Below are 19,252 nucleotides of genomic sequence, written 5' to 3' on the forward strand. Positions count from 1 at the left end.
GACGGTCCAGCATTGAAGTTTCATAAAATTCGGTCAACTGAAAATGTCTACAAAGGCGAAAAGTCAATTTCAGCAAAATTTTCTAAAATCCTCAAATTTCATTGGATTGACTTGAGATTTGAACAGGATTTGCATATCAGGTCATTGAATTCAGCCACTTATTACTTTTGAGGTTATTCTTGGACAAAACGTCAACATAGGCCATTAGGCCAACCTGAAATAGGCCAAATTTGTTAATTGTTTCTAAAATCCTCAACTTTCATCCGATTGACTTCAAATTTGAAGACCATTTGAATTTGATGTCACTGAACTGAAGCACCTTTGAATTTTGAGGTCAACATAGACAAAAAATGTCAACATAGGTCAAATTTCTAAAATCCTCAATTTTAATCCAATTAACTTTAATTTTGAAGAGCATTAGCATATCAGGTCACTGAATTCAACCATCTACTAGTTTTTAGGTAAACAAAGGCCGAAAGGTCGATATGGGCCAATTTGAGCCAAATTTTCTAAAAATCCTCAATTTTCATCCGATTGACTTGAAATTTGAAGAGCATTTTCATTTCAGGTCCTTGAATTCAAACACCTATTAATTTTGAGGTAAACATAAGCCAAAAGGTCAACATCGTCCAGACTTCTAAAATCCTCAATTTTAATTGAATTAACTTGAAATTTGAAAAGCATTTGCATATCAGGTCACTGAATTTAACCACCTACTTTTTTTTTTGGTAAACATAGGCCAATAGGCCAATTTGAGGCAAATTTTCTGAAATCCTCAATTTTCATCTGATTGACTTGAAATTTGAAGAGCATTTTCATTTCAGGTCGTTGAATTCAAACACTTATTAATTTTGAGGTAAACATAGGCTGAAAGGTCAAAATATGCCAAAAGGCCAATTTGGGCCAAATTTTCTAACTCCTCAATTCTCATCCAATTAAGTTGAAATTTGAAAAGGATTTACATACCAGGTCGCTGAATTCAACCACCTACTATTTATGTGGTTACCATAGGCGAACAGGTCAACGTAGACGATAAGGTAAATATCGGCCGAATTTCTAAAATCTTCAATTGTAATCCAATTAACTTGAAATTTGAAAGAGCATTTGCATATCAGGTTTCTGAATTCAACCACCTATTAATTTTGAGGTAGACATAGGCCAAAAGGTCAAATTATGCCAAAAGGCCAATTTGGGCCAAATTTTCTAAATCCTCAATTCTCATCCAATTAAGTTGAAATTTGAAAAAGATTTACATATCAGTTCCCTGAATTCAACCACCTATTATTTTTGTGATTGCCATAGACGAAAAGGTCAACATGGACAATAAGGTCAATATCGGCCAAATTTCTAAAATCCTCAGCATATCAGGTTGCTGAATTAAACAACCTATTAATTTTGAGGTAAACATAAGCCAAAAGGTCAACATCGTCCAGATTTCTAAAATCCTCAATTTTAATCCAATTAACTTGAAATTTGAAGAGCATTTTAATTTCAGGTTGCTGAATTCAACTACCAATTAATTTTATGTTCAAAGGTCAACACAGGCCTCATTTCAAGAATTGATAGATCAGGCAAAAAACTAAATATATCACTGTAAATCAAAAAGTTGTGGATGAGTTATGACAAAACAAGGTGGTTAAGTTGAATAGATGACAAGAACAAGTGGATTTTATTTTAGTTTGGATCCGGCCCATCAATGGGATACAAAACGTAAACTGTTTCACGTGGCAGAGGAATGCGCTTTACCGAGTGCCATTCTACTTTGTGCTGTTTTACCAAGTTGTCACTCGAGTGATTTTTTTTTCATTTGTTTGTTTGTCTATCCACTTTCCTGCTGCCGAAAACACTCAACCGATCGCTGTGAAATTTTTAGAGAATAATGTCACCGACTCTGCGACTGTCCAGCATTGAAGTTTCATAAAATTCGGTCAACTGAAAATGTCTACAAAGGCGAAAAGTCAATTTCAGCAAAATTTTCTATAATCCTCAAATTTCATCCGATTGACTTAAAATTTGAACAGGATTTGCATATCAGGTCATGGAATTCAGCCACTTATTACTTTTGAGGTTATTCTTGGACAAAAGGTCAACAAAGGCCAAATTTGTTAATTGTTTCTAAAATCCTCAACTTTCATCCGATTGACTTCAAATTTGAAGACCATTTGAATTTGATGTCACTGAACTGAGGAGCCACCTTTGAATCTTGAGGTCAACATAGACCAAAAATGTCAACATAGGTCAAATTTCTAAAATCCTCAATTTTAATCCAATTAACTTTAATTTTGAAGAGCATTAGCATATCAGGTCACTGAATTCAACCATCTACTAACTTTTAGGTAAACAAAGGCCAAAAGGTCGATATAGGCCAATTTGGGCCAAATTTTCTAAAATCCTAAATTTTCATCGGATTGACTTCAAATTTGAAGCGTATTTTCATGTCACGTCACTGAATTGTACTGTGAATTAATTTTAAGATCAAAGGTCAACACAGGCCTAAATTCCAAAATTGATAGATCGGGCCAAAAACTTAATATATCACTGTAAATCAAAAAGTTGTCGACGCGTTATGAGAAAACTTGGTGGATGAGTTGCATAGGCGACAAGAACAAGCTGATTTGATTTTGGTTTGGATCCAGCCTATCTGTGGGATACAAAACTAGAACTGTTCCACCTGGCAGAGGTATACGATCTACTGAGTGTGATTCTACTTTGTGCAGTTTTGCCAAGTTGTCATTCTTTTTACTGTTTTTTCAATTGTTTGTCTGTGTGCAGGATATCTCAAAAAGTTGTGGATGGATCCGGATGAAATTTGGTGGGCATGTTGGGTGTTTGACAAGGGCAAAGTCATTAGATTTTGTTGAAGATCCGGATCTGGATCACTGTTCATCAGGTTGACGAAAGACGCTCTTGCCACCTCAATGTCCCATGCTTTTTTGCTTAAGCCAGGACAGGCCTTCAGGTTCATAATCACCGATACGGGTTGAACTCCATGACAACACCGCCGCTGTCAACTCCCCTGTTTGTTCCAAACCACTTAGGTGGGACAGAATGACATCGATTGAGGGGTGTACTGCCAGCAGCGAGATGAAGCCAGGGAGGCGATGTCAATAGCCTTCCTGAAACCCAGATCCCCCTGCTTAACTGAGAGCATAGCTTGCATCGAAGCAGAATCATTGAAAGCAACATTGGAGATTTTACTAATGGTTTTGCATTAGGTGTGGTAAAAAGCTCCTAGCTGTGCACCATTCTTAGAAACTACACAACTTCAATGACACTTGACCACAACCTTCATCACTTGTGATGTACCAAAGTTTGTTCACGTTATTTAAAACAACAGGGTCGAAGGATATTTGGGGGGGGGGGGATATGTATTTGCTGTAACATTGGTTCATTGCTACATTTTGTTGGTTCCATCCCACATTGACTTCATCCTCAGTATCATTATTCTACCAGGTGAAACCCAGGGGTATTTCCCCTATTTTTTTTATGATCAGACCCAGCTTTCACCACATCACCACATGGAACATGAGCAAGGATGAGGGAGTTGATTAGACAGAGGAGGTGAAACAGAAATATACTTTGTGTCACAGGTTGTGACCATAGTGCAGTCATTCTGGTTTGTCTCAGAATGTATGTTTTCATTCTCAGAATGAGATGTTTTTTTTTCCCAGAACAAGTATGCCAACATCAGTTAAATTTATTTGTTTTCTTTCTCAGAATGACATGGGTTTTTTTTTAATCTCTCAGAATTTATTTTCTTTCTCAGAACAAGTATGCCAAACACCTGTCAAATTTAGCAGAATGTGTTTATTTTTCTCAGAAGTGTGTCAAACACCTCTCAAATTTAGCAGAATGTGTTTATTTTTCTCAGAAGTGTGTCAAACACCTCTCAAATTTAGCAGAATGTGTTTATTTTTCTCAGAAGTGTGTCAAACACCTGTCAAATTTAGCAGAATGTGTTTATTTTTCTCAGAAGTGTGTCAAACACCTCTCAAATTTAGCAGAATGTGTTTATTTTTCTCAGAAGTGTGTCAAACACCTGTCAAATTTAGCAGAATGTGTTTATTTTTCTCAGAAGTGTGTCAAACACCTCTCAAATTTAGCAGAATGTGCTTATTTTTCTCAGAAGTGTGTCAAACACCAGTCAAATTTAGCCAAATGTGTTTATTTTTCTTAGAAGTGTGTGTCAAACACCTGTCAAATTTACACTGCTGGTTGAGAGTCGACACACCCTTTCAAAATGTTCTCCTTTTGTTGCCTTGTAGCCTGGAGATAAAATGCATTAAATCAGACTTTTTCCCACGGTTATTTACACGATGAAATGCACAACTTCCAAGTGAAAAAAAAATTCCACAAATTTCAGGAAATTTCTTAAAATACAAAACTAGAATATCTTGGTTGGTTTTTTTTTTTTTTTTTTTTTTTTTTTTTTTGTATACCTTGGTCGAGGCTCGTATGAGAGCTAACACACAACTCACAGCAAGGAGGCATGAGACAAGAGGGGCGGGAGTGGAAGGGACAAAACATTGGGGAACAGACACAGGTGAACTGTGGAAGGGAGAGGGATGGGGATGGGACGGGGAACATGGCGAGGGGAAGATGGACATTAAAGGGACTTTCAGGAAGGAAAGCAGGAGAATTGAAGGAAGTGGGCTTGGGTGGATTATCGGGGGTAGAAAAGATCGAGGATTTGGATGGGGGAAGATAAGAGGTGGTGGTGAACAGCTGTTTTGAAAGCCTGAAGGGAAGAATGGGAAAGAATAGAGTGAGGAAGTTTATTCCAAAGGCGGGAAAAAAGAGGAATGAAAGAGTGAAGATGAGCAGTGATTCGTGATTTTGGTAGTTTTACCAGAAGGGGGTTGTTGGCGGACCTTGAGCGCCCTGTGGAAATGTGGTTGGGACAAATCGCAGAGAGAGCAGGGGGGGGGGGCAAGGCTGGAGAGGAGTCGGTAGAAGACAGAAAGACCACCGACCAACCTGCGGTGATTGAGTGAGAGGCCCAAAGACTCAGCTTCATTGCGGGAGATGCCAATGATCTTAAAAGCCCTGGTTTCGACAGCGTGAAGTCGAGAAAGGTGGGAGGCAGGAGCACCAGCCCAGAGGGGAGAGCAGTACTCCATCAGGCTACGGACAAAAGCTTTGTAAGTGGTCAGGAGCTCAAGAGGGCCGAGGAAGGACTTTGCACGACGGAGGATTCCCAGTCGGCGACTGGCTTTTGAGGCAAGGTTGGAAATGTGACTTTCCCAGGAAAGGTCATGGCAGATAGTGAGACCCAGAAGCTTGAAAGAAAAGACTTCTTCCAGAGGATTGTTGAGAAAGTGGATGGGGGGGTTGTAAACGGTCCTTTCGAAGAGACATAGTGAGAGTGTGAGATTTGTCTGGATTGAAAGACATGTTCCACGTGTTGGACCAGTTTGTGATTTTATCCAGATCTGCAGTGAGCGAAGAAGCTGCTGCTTGCCGGTCTGAGGGATGACAGATGGTACGGCAGAGGGTTGAGTCATCGGCAAAGAGAAATAGAGGATTTTCCAGAGAGTCCGAGAGATCATTGATGAAACCAGAAAAAGAACAGGGCCCAGAACGCTACCTTGAGGAACTCCAGCCTGCACAGGAAGAGGGGATGAAAGAACTCCATTTAGGGCCACACGTTGACTGCGACAGGAGAGGAAGTCTGCGAGCCATGAGTGGAGATGGCCTTGAATACCATGGGCAGAGAGTTTGGTGAGTAGGGCAGGGTGCCAGACTGTGTCAAAAGCACGTGATATGTCCAGGGATACGGCTCGGATTTCCTGTCTGGCATTGAGGACCTCCATCCATTGATGGGAGAGCAGTAGCAGCATATCTAGGGTAGAGTGACCTGGTCTGAAACCAAATTGATGATTGGAAATCAAGCCATTGGAGAAGAGGAAGGATTTCATGTCTGAGGCGATGATGGATTCCATAACCTTGCTGATGATTGGGAGAAGGCTGATTGGTCTGTAGTTACAGGGATCTGTTTTTGCACCTTTTTTATGCAGGGCAGTGATGTTAGCAGATTTCCAAGCAGATGGCAGATGACCTTGGGAAAATGAGAGGGTGAATAGAACAGAGAGAGGGTGAGCAAGAGCAGAAGAGCAGGCTTTGAGGACACGTGGGCTGATGCCGTCTGGACCGGTTGCAGAATCTGACTCGAGGTTTGAAAGCAAGCTCTCCACCTTGTCAGGAGAAAAGGATACAGAGTCCAGGGACAGTTGGGTGCGACTGGGTAAAGTGGGTAGAGATAGTGATGGGTTTGGGACACAAGATTTAGCTGCAAACACCGAGTTTAGACATTCAGCTTTATCACGTGTGGAATCAGCAGTGCGGCCATTTGAGGTAAGGGAGGGGATGGAGGGGGAACATACACCAGAAACAGATTTGATTAAACGCCACCAGGATTTTGAGGAGGGAGAGAGGTTTGAGAGTTCAGACTTGAGATGAGAAAGATGTTGTTTTCTGGCTCTCCTGAGGGTAGCTACACACTTGTTCCGAGCTTTGTGGAAAGAACTGAGATTGCCCTCAGTTGGGTTTGCTTTCCATGAGGCAAAGGCAAGTTGTTTCAGGACAACTGCCTCACCACAAGCTTCAGTAAACCAAGGGCGGGAGGAAGGGTAAGACAACTGAACACGAGAGGGGATAAATCTGTGCATGAGGGAGAGCAAGTTTCTTTGAAAGAATTCCCAGGATGAGTTGATGTTTGAGAAAGTAGTGATAGGAGACCAGTCTGTAAGTTTGATGGCTGCTCGGAGACCCTGCCAGTCGGCTTGAGTGAAATGCCAGACTCGACGGCGGTGAGGTGGTTCTCTGATAACAGCCAGAGAGATGTCCACTTTAATAAGGACGTGGTCAGAAGAACCAATTGGAGCGAAGGAAGAGCAGCAGATATTGTCAGGGGAAATTTGTCAAAATCAGATCCAGAAGAGATGGAGTACCATTGGTTGAGATCCGGGTCGGGAAGTTGACCGATTGAGTCAGTCCCAATGAGTCACAGAAAGCTTTTGCTGATGTCCCATGGCAGGTGAGAGAGGTACCCACACCTAGCCAACTGGCGTGATGACAATTGAAGTCGCCACAAAAGAGGAAGAGAGAGTTTGGATGAGAAGATAGAAGATGGTCCATGTTTCTCGGAGAGTGAGGTGTAGATGGAGTCATCACTGTTCGGTGGACGGTACAGTACACATATAAACATGAGGTGGGGAGTGGAGGGGAAGCCGAAGCCAGAGGTATTCCTGGGGGTGTGGGGGAGTGAGAGCAGTGCAGGGAGAGTGAGGAATAGAGTCTTTGATGAAGAGAGCAACACCTCCACTCAGGACGAGGCTCAGGTCTGTCATACCGTAAGAGGGAGTAACCAGGGAGAGATACTTGGGAGTCAGACACGTCTTGGGAGAGGAAAGTTTCTGTTAGGCAGATAATGTCTGGTTTGTCAGTGGAAACCTGCATGGAAAGATCTGAAAGGTTTGAGCGAAGGCCCCGGATATTTGAGGTCCACACTTTTAATGAAGAGGTAGGGGAGGAGGCTTTTGGTGCAGGAGGTGGAGGGGGCGGGGGAGGGTCGGACGAGGGACGAGGGGGGAGGTAAGGAGGGTTGCTGAAGGAGTGTGGGGTATTGCAGAATAGCGAGGGAGGGGGCCGAATGAGGGAGGAGAAAAGGCTCTGTGGTGCTGTGAGAGAGGGGGGACAAGAGACAAGGAAGATGGCAGTTGAGGATTTGAGGAGGTGGAGTGAAGAGATGGAGGTGAGAGGGCAGTGGAGGGAGGCAGGTTGGTGGATGAGAGGGGGGCAACTTAGAGAAGGAAGAGTGAGGGGGATGAAAGGTGGGAGAAAGGTGAGAGGGGGAATTTTTGAAAGAGGTGAGAGGGAGGCTTGGAGGGAGAAGAGTGGGATGGTTGCTTTGAGAGTGAGAGTGAGGGGTGAGGGGGTGAGTTGGCACTGAAGTTGGAAAAAAAGAATGGTTGATGGAAAGCGAGCATCCATGGCAAACTGTGGTTTTTAAAAGTTTTAGGTCAGAGATACGATTTAACACAATTCTTGATGGATGCAATGAAGGCGAATTCAGAGCATGGAGAGAAGAAGCGCTGTAATAGTTGGATTTTTTTAGGCAAGGAATGAAGGAGAGGTCGAAATGAGAGCAGTCTGTTAAAATAGCAGAAGAGTAGTGCATTGTGAAACAGTAAAGAGTACCACATGTGTGAGAGAGGAAGATGAAGCATTATAAGATCGTTTTTGTTGTTAATATTAATGTATGAGAGAGTTCAACAGATTAGGTCATGGAAGTGTAAAAAAAAAAGAAATCGAGGAAGACGAGGAGGAAGTTAAGAGGAAGAAGAAGTAGCAGAATCGGGAGAAGGTTGTTGTTGTTGTTGGGTTTTTTTTATTTTTATTTTTTTTTTTTTTTTTTGAGATAAGAAAGAGATTAGTTGGGAGAATGGGGGATATTTGGAAAGTGGGGAGGATGAAAATTGAAGGTAATGGGGAGGATAGAAATTGAAGGTAATGGGGAGAAAAAACAAACAAACAAAAAAAAAAAAACGATCGAACACCAAGTGGAACCGGTAGGCCTCAAGCCTAGGACTAGGCCTCAAGCACCAGGTGAGAACGTCGACATAAATACTCACAAAATAGCACGATTTTTGAAACAAAACCGAACTAGGAACACACATTAACATGTAGGTGAGAAAATTAAACAGTTAAAACGGGACAAATAACAACCGGAACTTAACTTTGAGAATGTCAGCAGGGAGCCCCGAAGGAGACCTCTTGCCGCTCAAAACCGGAACCGGAAGCCTTCAAGTGTCCATCCCCTGAGTTAATACTTGGTGGAAGCACTTTTGAGAGCAATTACAGTTGTGAGTCTGTTGGGAAAGGTCTCTGCCAACTTCACACACCTTGATTGGGAAATATTTGCCCATTCTTCTGCACAAAACTGTTCAAGCTCAGTCAAGTTACATGGGGAACATTGATGGACAGCAATCTTCAAGTCATGCCACAGATTTTCAATTGGATTTAGGTCGGAGCTCTGACTGGGCCACTCAAGGACATTTATCTTTTTGTTCCTTCGCCACTCAAGTGTAGCTTTGGCTGTGTGCTTTGGGTTGTCGTGCTGAAAGGTGAACTGTTGTCCCAATTTCAGCTTGCCGAGGGTAGCACGCTTTCCTCTTGGATTTTTTTCTGTATTTTGCTCAATCCATTTTCCCTTCTATCCTGACACGTGCCCCAGTCCCTGTTGATGCGAAACATCACCATAACATGATGCTGGCACCATCATGATTCACAGTCAAAATGGTGTTCTTTGGGTGATGTGCTGTTTTGAGTTTGCGCCAAACGCCACTGTTATTTTTCATTTTTGGTCCAAAAGTTCCATTTCAGTTTTGTCAGACCACAAAACTTTTTGCCATATTGCTTCAGAATCTCTGGAGTGTTTTTTTTTTTTTACATTCCCCAAACAGGACTCAAGTTGGGCTTTTTTGAGTAATGGCTTCCTTCTTGCCACCCAACCATACAGGCCAGACTTGTGGAGTGCTTGGGATATTGGTATCACATGCATACAGAGACCATTCCTTGTCATAAAGGCATGGAGCTCTTTCAAAGTTGTCATTGGTCTCTTGGTGGTCTCTCTGATCAGTCTCCTCCTTGCTTGATCATCCAGTTTATGGGGATGGCCTGATCGAGACAGGGTCTTGGTGGTACCATGCGCATTCCACTTTTTAATGATTGTCTTGACTGTGCTCCAAGGAAGATTCAAGGCCTTTGAAATATTTTTATATCCATCCCCTGATCTGTGCCTTTCCACAACTTTACCCCAGAGGTATTTTGAAAGCTCTTTGGTCCTCATGGTTGAGTCTTTGCTGTGAAATGCACCACCCAGCAGAGGAAACCTACAAGAACGGCTGATTTGATTCTGAAATATTAAGAATCACTACAATCTTACACAAGTGGAGGCCAATTAACTTGATGTATGATTTTGATTGTGATTGGTTACATGTGAGCTAATTTATGATTGCTATTATAAAATGGGGGTGGGGGGGGTGGACACTTATCCAACTAAGATATTCCAGTTTTGTATTTTTCATAAATTTTCTGAAGTTTGTAGAATTTGTTTTTCTCTTGGAAGTTGTGTGTTACGATGTGTAAATATAGGTGGAAAAAGTCTGATTTCATGCAATTTAATTCCAGACTACAAGGCAACAAAAGGTGAAAATATTGAAAGGGGGTCTAGACTTTCTATAGGCACTGTCATTGATGTAGGTGCCGTTCTGCAGTCGACCCAACTAAGCTCGTTTAAAGTAAGGCACGGTTTCATTCTTGCCTTCACTCGTGCATGAGTGACTGCAAATTGTGATTACAGCATTCACAGCCATTCATGAACCCACACTAGGAAATTCAACAAGTTCCATTTGCTGCTTTATGAGACAATCTTTAAATACAAGGATGCAAAATTATAAATTATATCGGGATCAGATGTAGTAATTCTTCAATTTTGTTATTTGTGATTCATTACCTGTAAATGACAAAAAAAGATTATCACCCAGAAAAAAAATAACAAGGATACATTTCAGTCAGTGCTTAAAGGATCATGTATTTAAGGTCAGGTCAGGTCAGGTATGGGAGCATGTGCCAGAACAGCGCGTCGCTGCGTCCACTTTCCGCCGGTACTCCAGGGGCCTCCGTCTGGCCATCCCCCAGGCAGATGCCAGGCCCATCCCCATCTCCTTGAGATGATGGTCAACCTGCTGCAACCATGAGGCACGTGGTCGGCCCACTGGCCTCCTCCACTCATGAGACTCCCTCGCTGAGAGAATCTGGTGAGCAGGATCAGCGTCAGGAAAACGAGCCACATGTCCATACAGCCGCAGCTGACGCTCACGGACTATGCAGGTAACAAATCTCATCCGAGTCTCTCTCAGCAACCGCTCGTTGGACACAAAATCCGACCAGCGATAGCCAAGGATTCTCCGAAGAGACCTGGTACCAAAGGAATTAAGTCTCCGTCTCAGATCCTTGGTCAAAGTCCAAGTCTCGCACCCATAGAGCAAGACTGGAAGTACCAAGGACCTGAAGACTCGGACTTTCGTCCTCCCGCACAGGTACCGGCAGCGCCACACCCCATGATCCAGTGAATCCATGACTCCCCAGGCCCGACCCAGACGTCTATTGACCTCCGGCTCACAACCTGCGGAGACATGAATATCACTGCCAAGGTAAGTGAATCTATCCACGACCTCAACATCCTCACCACAAACAGACACAGACAGGACAGCAGCATCCAAGATGTCACCGAAAGCCTGGATCTTTGTTTTGACCCAAGAAATCCGTAATCCCAACGGCTCCGACTCCTCATTCAGCACCTCGAGGGCCCCCAAGAGGATGTCTAAAGTCTCCGCAAAGATGACTGCATCATCTGCAAAATCAAGGTCCGAGATCTTGACATTGCCAAACGATGCACCGCAACTTGATCTCTCCGACATCCTCCCAAAAATCCAGTCCATACAAGTGCTGAAAAGTGTGGGGGCAAGTACACACCCCTGACGAACTCCAGTAACAACTGGAAATAAGTCAGAGATGGTACCACCACACTTCACAGCACTCTCAGTACCAGAGTAGAGTTCAGACATCAGATCGATCAGTTTTGGTGGCACCCCACGAAGACCAAGAATCCTCCAGAGGACATCCCGATTCACTGAATCGAACGCTTTACAGAGATCAACATAGGCTGCAAGCAGCCCCTGCCGAAACTCTCGTCTGCGTTCGGTGAGGACACGAAGTGCAAGGATACGGTCAATCGTTGACCTCTTTGGTGTAAAGCCTGACTGCTCTGGACGCTGGTGCTCAAGCAGATGGTGGCGAACCCTATCAAGAATTATCCGAGCAAAGACCTTGCCCGGCACTGAGAGCAGCGTCACCCTCGGTAGTTGTTGCAGTCTTGGCGATCACCCTTCCCTTTCCAGAGAGGGACAACAAGGCCCCTCTTCCAGTCAGTTGGGATGATGCCTGTGTTCCAGGCAGAGCACAAAACTGCATGCAACGACGCGAGTGCAGCATTTCCACCAGCCTTGAGAAGTTCGGCATGGATGCCACAGATCCCTGGAGCTTTGCCCCGTTTCAACTGGTTCACCGCAGCCCGTGTTTCCACAAGCGATGGTGGACCACAGTTGATTCGAGGGTCAGCAACAGGGATTGTAACACCCTTGACGTCCAACTCGACAGCTGGGGGATCAGCCTGGTACAACCGCTCAAAGTAACCGGCCCAGCGGGCCTTCACTTCAGACTCCTCTGTCAAGAGCCTACCACTCTCTGCTCGAACTGCAGTGCTCCGAGGGATGGGCTTGGATGAACGTAATGCGCGAATTCCCCTGTAAGCGGGACGAGAATCACCTGTCCACAGGTGATGCTCTACCCCCTCACAGATTCCTCGCACATAGGCCTCCTTGTCCACCCTCAGTGCACGTACAGTTTTACGCCTCAGCTCCCTGAACAGCTCAGCTCTGCCATTCAGCCTGGCCCTGCGACTCTGGTCAATGGTATCCAGTGTCCCTTGAGAGACAAAATTCTTCTTTGCCCTGCGGTGAACTCCAAGGCATCCACCGGCAACATCAAGGACGGTGGTCTTGAAGGTGCTCCACAACTCTTCAGGACCCCCCAAAGCACCCAGACCCCCCAAGTGTCCACTCAGCCTGTTCGCAAACTCCTCAGCTACTCTCTCATCCCTGAGCTTGGCAACATCCAGCCTAGGCTGGGATGGTACCATTCTCCAGGATTTAAGGTGCAGCTTTAGAGTTGCTACAACAAGCCTGTGGTCAGTATTGAGGAACTGAGCACTCCGGTAGACCCTGCAGTTCTGGATCATCCTCCAACGACCGTCAATGAGGACATGGTCAATCTCCTTTGCCACACCGCCAGCGTTGGAATACCAAGTCCAGCGATGAGCTTGCGGGCGCTGAAACCATGAACCAGCCACCCTAAGTCCATGACTTTTGCAAAGTCAAGGAACTTAGTGCTATTCTGGTTCATAGTTCCTGACCCATGGGGACCAACACACACCTCATAACCATCCCTATCAGTTCCAGTCGATGCATTGAAATCCCCCAAGACTAGAAGTGCATCTCGTCTGGGGCACTGATCAACCACAGACTCGAGTGTGGCGTAGAATGTGTCCTTCACGGTAAGATCACTCGCCTCAGTCGGAGCATAAATAGAGACCAGGGAAATGACACCTAAGGAGTGACGAATCCTTAATCTCATAATACGCTCGTTGACCGGTGTTACCTCAATTATCATTGGGGTCAGCTTATTGGACACAGCTACAGCAACTCCTTGGGTATGGTAACCATCAGAGCGACCAGACCAATAGTAGGTGTAACCACCCACCATTATCTCGCCGCAATCCGGTCTCCGAACCTCAGAGAGAGCTGCAATCCCGATGTCCAAACGCTTGAGCTCAGATGATAACAGAGACAGGTGATCATCCTCTCTTAGGGATAGGACATTCCAGGCACCCACCCGAAGGGACCGCCTCAGGTTAACCCAAGGAGACCGCCGTCTGGTGGACGACACCTCAGCACCACTCCGACACACTCTCCCGCAATCTGACCCAGGGATGTTACCCCGTGGTTTCCCTCCTATCAAAGATTGGGGGCCCCGAAGGCTTTGCCCCAATCCCATCATCCGGTGAGCTGCCCTGCGAAGGGAAGCTGCACAGGAGGTACTCCCACGGAGTGGGTTTTCAGATTTTTTTGCGTTTTTGCGTTTTGCGGAATGAAGCGTTTTATGGTGGCTGGAGTGCAAATCCTGCCACCAACCTCCTAATAAGAAGTAACCCAACTGCAGGAGGACGTCCGCAGACACAGTTGGGCACTAGATATGGATGGCCGTTGGCTCACAAGGAGCTCCTCCGCCCTTTGACAGGTTTTGTTTTTAATCCTGCTGGGTGTCCATATCCAAACACCCTCCTCACCAGAAAACCTGGTGGGGGAGACGGTTTAGTCGCCGACAACCCGACCATGGAACAGGTTAGTACAGGTTTACATGGTACCTGTAGCAGGTCACAGATCGAACCTGACCTGACACCTATGTATTCCCATGTATTTAAGGCGATTTTAAAAAGAAAATTCTATTTCGGAGCAAACATTAAATTTATCAAGAATGTGCATTTCCATTGTTTACGAATGGTGTCGATAACACAGTGGTGCAATAAAACAAGTTGAGCGCATTCTGTCCATAGCTATGCACATACTCCATAGTTTTTACAGTCAGTGTTACTGTTCTTGTGCTTTTCTGAATCAAAACAAAAGATCCATTTCAATAACACAGCACCATAACTGAAATTCTTTTTCAGCATTCATCACTTCTGATTTTTCCCATGTTACCAACTGTAGATTTCCTGAAGGTGTTGTGTCCATATGGCATTGATGTGGGATGAGTTGGGGGAGAAAGAAATCTTCAGCTGGGTTTTATTTCCCATCGGAAGAGGTTTTCTCTCGTCCTTTTTAAAATGACAGTATGCTGTGCCATTGGATGCACCAATCGATTAGAGAAGGGTTTTGAAATGTACAGATCCCCTGCAAATATAATTACCAGAAGGAAAAATAAATTGAGAAAATATAGTTATTTGTCTGAGATGTAAACCGACTTTGGGGTGGTGTCTGTGCTAGGTAAGTTGTAGTCCCATGAGGGTGCAATGGGCTCTCTGGTCTCTTGGTCTGAACCGGGTTTTGGGGTTTTGACTGCGGGGTTGGGCTTGGCAGCGGATCCGGCTGCTGGAGGGGTGTTTGTCCGGTTTGCGCATTTTTTGGCACTCTGAACATCGACGAGCATTGTGTGACCCCCTCAGAGAGATCTAGTTCCAGAGTGGGTAAACAGGGTGGCAACTGCAGTTCGAGTTGCATATCTCATACATGTTATAACCCCTTTAAAAATGGTACATGTTTGAGAGTGATGGGTGGTTTTGCTTTACTGTTTTAACATACCCCATTTCATTCAATCCGTACTAAGGCCAGCTCCCCCCCCACCCCTTCATTGCTCTCCGCACCCCTCCTTGCTCCCCCATCCCTCCCTTACTCTCCCATCCATCCCTTCTCATGTCCCACCCCTCCTTCGTTGCTCCCCCAATCCTCCCCCCTCTATTCCTCACTCTCCCACCCCTCTCTTTCTCATCTCTCTCCTATTCTCTGCCCCCCTCTTAATATTCCCATCAGTAAATCAATGGGTGGTGTTTGCTAAAGTTAAAATGAATGAAAAGTTAAAAAAATAATAACCCCTTCATTTATGGCTCATCTCCATTTTAATGCAGTCCTCTTTTATTGATTGTCTGTTTTCTTCTGAATTTCTTCTTTCCTGTTCAGTTCAATTGCAAAGAAAAACTTTCCCTCTCCATATCTTCTCAAGGGACTGGCAGGATGATCTCCAGGTACACAAACTTGGCTCTTTGCTGTTTAGCCTGGGTTTGAATCCATCTCATTCTGAGAATGCCATCCTAGTGTTTCACAGGCAGGGTGGTTCATCAATATGCATGCCGTCCCTCGGATGGATTTAAGCCGGGTGTCCCATCTACTATAATTAGTTAGTGGATGTTAAAGATCCCACGGTGTCCTTCGCCAAGAAGGGTGAGTTATCACCGGAATCCTGGCCCGAGTGAAATAATAAATTCGTGCCCTGACTAACTTTTGGGAAGGCAATGGCAAATGACCTGGTATCACCATTGCCAAGAAATCAAAGACCCACCTTCAGGCAGAACACACAATCAATCATTTTTTTTGAAGCTCTTTCTCATTTTTCATTCTCTGATCTCTCATTGCTGTGCTGATGTGTACATCTGGTGTGAATGGTGTGCCTCCATTTCTCTCCTTCACTTTCCTTCTTCCACTTCTTTCAAATTTCTACATTCTCACTACTTGTGTGTTTCTTCGACTCACTCACTCTGCACACCACCTTTTAGGAAATCATCAATGTGAACTTTCATTCACGCATCACACTTCATTTTTCCAAGGTTTCTGTGATATGTTTTCAGGTTAAATCAAATTGGTCTAATAATATGCTTATTCTGATGCATTGGAAGAATGCAAATATAGCATTAAGTAACGTAATCTTTGCCATGTTCATTTGGGAGTCACATCAGCGTATGAATGTCTGGGAAAGCACGAGTTAGGACACTCGCTTTCTGAGGCTGTCCACGACTTGCGAAATGCGCTGGTCAAATGATGCAGCACTGAGAAAAGTGTTTGGTTCATTCTCCAAACTAAACTGTGCTTTATATATTGGCAAAGACTCAAGAGAATGCAAGATCCAATCCTGAGATGCACGTGAAAACCAAAGGATACACAGAGTCGCTACTAAAATACATTGCCAAATGTTCTTTCCCTTTTTTGAGTCTACATCACCATATAAGTGACATCAGAAGCGATACAGGACCAGCACAATACATTCAGAGAGCGAAGCGAGTGCAACGCATCTGAAGCAGTCCAAACGACCTATCCTACTCACTAGTAAGTGCAATTTACATTGAGTTAAAACAATATTTACATGGTATAAATGTCATATATATTCCTCGTAAGTGCAATTTACATTTTAATTTAAACGATATTTACATGGTGTAAATGTCATATATATTCCTTCGAATGCTTGCAAACCCAACGAGAACGGCACTCAAAAGAGCGCGTACCTCCGTCAGGCCGAACAGTTTACATTTTGTCTCCCAATGATAGGCTGGATCTGGATATGGACCTGAACCAAATTCTAATCAGTTCATCCTTGTCACACACCCAATCTGTCCACAAAATTTCATCCAAATTCGTCCATGACTTTGTGAGATGTCCTGCACACAAACAAACAAACAAACGGACAGAAAGGAGTGAAAAACATAACCTCCTTCACCTTCGGTGGTGTACGTAATAAATCGATAAATAAACCTGCTAAAGATTCCCGCTAACTCGTTTTTTGTCATCTCCAACTTTCCACGTACGGTGCTGTGGTTGTAGAGTGCAAGGACAGTCATGACACACCCACCAGCTTCCAGGTAAGTGAGGTCAGGAGCGATATGGACAGGACCCACCCACCAGCCACCATATAAGCAAGATCAGGAGCGATACAGGACATATTCCGAGGGAGCAGGCAAAGCGAGTGCAACACATCTGAAGCAGTCCAAGCGACCTATCCTACTCACCAGTAAGTAAAATTTGTATTTAATTAAAACGATATTTACATGGTGTAAATGTCATATATTCTTCGTAAGTACAATTTACATTTAATTAAAACGATATTTACATGGTGTAAATGTCATATATATATATATTCCTCGTAAGTACAATTTACATTTAATTAAAACGATATTTACATGGTGTAAATGTCATATATATTCCTCGTAAGTACAATTTACATAACATTAAAACGATATTTACATGGTGTAAATGTCATATATATTCCTCGTAAGTACAATTTACATTAAATTAAAACGATATTCACATGGTGTAAATGTCATATATATTCTTTGTAAGTACAATTTACATTAAATTAAAACGATATTTACATGGTGTAAATGTCATATATATTCTTCATAAGTACAATTTACATTTAATTAAAACGATATTTACATGGTGTAAATGTCATATATATTCTTCGTAAGTTCAATTTACATTGAATTAAAACGATATTTACATGGTGTAAATGTCATATATATTCCTCCGAATGCTTGCTAACCCAATTAGAACGGCACTCAAAAGAGCGAATACCTCCACCAGGCCAAACAGTTTACATTTTGTATCCCAATGATAGGCTGGATCTGGATATGGATCTGAACCAAAATCTAATCAGTTCATCCTTGTCACACACCCAACCTGTCCACAAAATTTCATCCGAATCCATCCACGACTTTGTGAGATGTCCTGCACACAAACAAACAAACAAACAGACAGAAAGGAGAGAAAAACATAACCACCTTCACCTTCGGTGGTGTACGTAATAAATCGATAAATAAACCTGCTTCAGATTCCCACCAACTCGTTTTTCGTCATCTCCAACTTTCCACGTACGGTGCTGTGGTTGTGGAGTGTAAGGACAGTCATGACACACCCACCAGCTACCGGTTAAGTGAGAACAGGAGCAATATGGACAGGACCCACCCACCAGCCACCATATATCAGGATCAGGAGCGATACAGGACACATTGTGAGGGAGCAGGCAAAGCGAGTGCAACGCATCTGAAGCAGTCCAAGCGACCTATCCTACTCACCAGTAAGTACTATTTGTGTTTAATTAAAACGATATTTACATGGTATAAATGTCATATATATATATATATATATATATATATATATATATATATATATATATATATATATATATATATATATATATATATATTCCTCCGAATGCTTGATTAACCCAACAAGAACAGCACTCGGTGGAGTGCAAACCTCTGCCAGGCCGAACAGTTCACGTTTTGTATCCTACTGATGGGCCGGATCTGGATCCAAACCGTAGACAAGATCTAATTGACTTGTTCTGATCACCTAACCAACAAATACACCAAGTTTTCTCATAATTCGTCCACAACTTTTTGAAGCATTCTGCTGCATATCATGGACCTTCCTCTCAAAGGTGAAGAATGACTTAAGAAATTAAAAAATTCTTATATCTGTATCCGGATTCGAATTTTCACCAAAATTGAAGTGAACCGTCATTGTCGCACACCCAACCTGTCCACCAAGTTTTGTCCGGATCCCTCTAACTATTTAAGATATTGTGCAATGTGTCGTTTTTAGCCCCATCACTCAATGGTGAAGAATCACCATAAAAATTCTAATATCCGGATCGAGGTTTCTTCACCGAAATCGAATCAATTTTTCCTTGTCACACACAAAACCTGTTCAACAAGTTTCATCTGAATCCATCGACAACATTTTAAGATATCCTGCTCTCAGACAGACAAACAAACATGAAAGATGTTGCGCATAGCACGACACTTGTGAAATCCATAAATCAAATTTGACCTTATAAATAATTGGTGGTTGAATTCAATGACCGAATATGCAACTCGTCTTCAAATTCCAAGTCAATCGGATGAAAATTGAGGATTTTAGAAATCTCACCGAAGATGTTGACCTTTGGCCTATGTTGACTTTTTGACCTCAAAAACAATAGGGTTCTTGCTTATTACAAACTCTACCAGGTGGTGAAGTTTCCTCAAGGTCGGTTTGAAATTGTGACCTGTAGGTGATTGACGTACGAACGAACAGACAGAGAC

The 19,252-nt window shown here is 43.4% G+C and overlaps 1 protein-coding gene across 2 annotated transcripts in view; it reads left to right on the forward strand.

Annotated features, from left to right (window-relative positions):
* The first annotated feature begins 17,019 nt into the window (after positions 1-17,019).
* The window catches only part of LOC147013521 (uncharacterized), a 51,476-nt gene continuing 49,243 nt past the window's right edge, over positions 17,020-19,252 (forward strand). The window contains exon 1 of one of the 2 annotated variants that reach the window (XM_085855380.1): positions 17,020-17,175. The gene's annotated coding sequence lies outside the window, so the exon portion shown is untranslated. Of the gene's footprint in view, positions 17,176-18,088; positions 18,241-19,252 lie in introns of those variants that run through there. The other variant, XM_085855379.1, reaches the window with a different exon arrangement.

This window comes from Eptatretus burgeri, chromosome 14, assembly GCF_056783735.1.
Source record: "Eptatretus burgeri isolate ZD-2024b chromosome 14, Ebu_testis_v1, whole genome shotgun sequence".
NCBI classification, from domain to species: domain Eukaryota; kingdom Metazoa; phylum Chordata; class Myxini; order Myxiniformes; family Myxinidae; genus Eptatretus; species Eptatretus burgeri.